A 2,500-nucleotide genomic window follows, 5' to 3' on the forward strand; every position below is an offset into this window, starting at 1 on the left:
TGTGGCGCCGCGCTGTGTCCAGGCAACGTCCTTACTTGCAGGACAAAGGACTCCTTCTTCGGGCTTCGGCGAAGTGTGGGCGGAGTGTCCATGGGGCGGAGGTGAGGGAGATGCAAGGGGGATTGTAGCAAATTGAAGTAGTCTCCCCCGTAGTCTCCCAGGGAGATATGTAGAAGCGGATTTAGACCGGGGGGAGGGGGGTTCCCTAATTGAAGCAGACAAGTTTTTTTTTTTTTTTTTACGGTTTTCGTCACTAGGGTCAATGCTTTAATCCACGCCCCCCCCCCCTAGGAATCCAGAACTGTGTATACCCCGTCTTATTCTATTAGTACACATAAAAATCCATTTACCTAGAATTACTTTGAATGTCTGAAAGCAGCATGCCGATTGCGCCCCCCCACCCCCCCCCCCCCCTCCTGGATCCGCCCCTGAAACAAGACGAAACGACGCCACTTTGAGGCTTTCCACAGGAGTGTTGCCACCTCGGGGTCATCAGTTACACGCCGGGAGGAAAATATTCGCATGCTTATGGAAGAGGTAGAAGCGAGGTGAAATATCTTGTATTCCCTTACCTCCTGGAGTGAGACAACGTATTCTGCACTCGAAGAGAGAAGGGAAGTCACGCAAAGTCACCTCACCTCACCTCACCTAATCTAATCGCGTGGTAAACTTCTATTAATAGTTAGGTGTTAATTGCAATCCAGAAGACGTACCACATTCGGTAAAATCGTAGAAGTGGTCAGGTATATTCGAGGAGGGAAAAGAACTTCATCTTTCCATAAATTAGTTTCTTGATATTTATATAATAATAAATAAAGATAAATAATCGCATTTAACTATTTAACTTTTGAATATATTACCAACAGTTAATAATGAGATTAATAAAAGAAACAAATATTGCTTTTGAAAATATTTATAGAGGCTTTGAGTCAGTCATCTTCCGTGAATATGAAAAGTAATTAAAGATTAAAAATGATTAACACGCACACACGCACACACACAAAAAAGGGAGGAAGGAAGGAAGGAAGGAAGGAAGTGAGGGAGGGAGGGAGGGAGGGAAGGGAGGAAGAAAGGAAGGAAGGAAGAAAGAATGGAAATTTCACCCTTACCTGCCGGGCGCGAAGTAAAAGGCAACTCTCTCTGTTTAGCAGTCTATCTGACCATAATTTACGTGCACGAGATCTAAACGTAATAATACGCCTCCCGCCCTTCTTTGAGAATTGATATTATGTCCCTCGCCTTTTATGGAGCAAAGGAGATGTTTGCTGAAGTGTCAACTCGAACCCGAACGGTATGGAAACGTAATATGACGCTCCCCGCCGTTAAGGGTGAGTTTCGCTGAAGTTGCGACACCAGAGGATGCTCCTGTTAAAAAAAAGTCTCGTAAGTTGCACAACACTTCATTCCAGACTTGCACACTTCCATAGCCTCGTTGAGAATTAACAAGCAGTGGACGCGCCTGATCCATGTAAATTACTGCATCATTTTAATCACATATTGGAAATTGATTTATGTTTAATCATATATTTCATTAGATTATATTTTATAAAGCTTTGTCCCGTCACGTTTCTGATATACATTATGTTGCAAATATATGCACATTGATTTGTAATTTTGTGTTGCTGTATAATACGTACCAATTATGTCAATATTTTAATGAATCGGGATGTGTGGCGTGGAATTCGACATAATGCGGGTATTGATTGGCTTTTGTCCCCGCGTCGACGTAGGAAAGTTGATCGAGCGGAGAGACGTGTTTTAAAGTTTAATTGAACAGGAATATATAAGCTTAATCTTCGTATGTAATTGGATATTGATCATGCTTTAAATGCCCGAGGAAAAATATTACAGACGACGAGTATTCCGAAAATTGTAATTTGAATATTATATTCGTTGTGAAGTACTCAACTGGCTTGTTACGCGAGTTTCAGATCTATAGTGATCAGGTTTCGAATAAATATTTGTTGAGAGGATATAACAAACACGATTATAAGTCTTCGGTCATCTAGAGGCAACAATGAACTATGTTTATATCAACTTGCATGAAAAGAATTAATATGAAATTATATTACAGTACGCAGATCATTTTATTGTTTTTATTTATTTATTTATTTGTTTATTTTTTTCAGTATAATACAAGACAATATTAGGATGTTAATGTTGGGATATTATGAAGCTAGATTACTAGTGGGTCTATGACTTATGTTTTGAATTAATTTTATCCATGCGGTGTTGCTGCATCTTGTTGCAATTATGATTATTGATATTGTTTTTGCTATCATTGTTAATGCTATTCTCATTTTTATAATTGTGATTTTATACTCATTATTATCATTATGTTTCATTTTTATTCAGAAATTATTAAAATGATAGTAATGATAATGAGATGATAAAAACGATAGTGATACTGATAATGATAATAAAAGATGATGATTTTAATAATTGTAATGATAAGGATCGTGTGATAGAGGTGATGATTATACCAGGAATGGGGATAATA

The sequence above is a fragment of the Penaeus vannamei genome, chromosome 41, assembly GCF_042767895.1.
Source record: "Penaeus vannamei isolate JL-2024 chromosome 41, ASM4276789v1, whole genome shotgun sequence".
In the NCBI taxonomy this organism is placed as follows: Eukaryota; Metazoa; Arthropoda; class Malacostraca; order Decapoda; family Penaeidae; genus Penaeus; species Penaeus vannamei.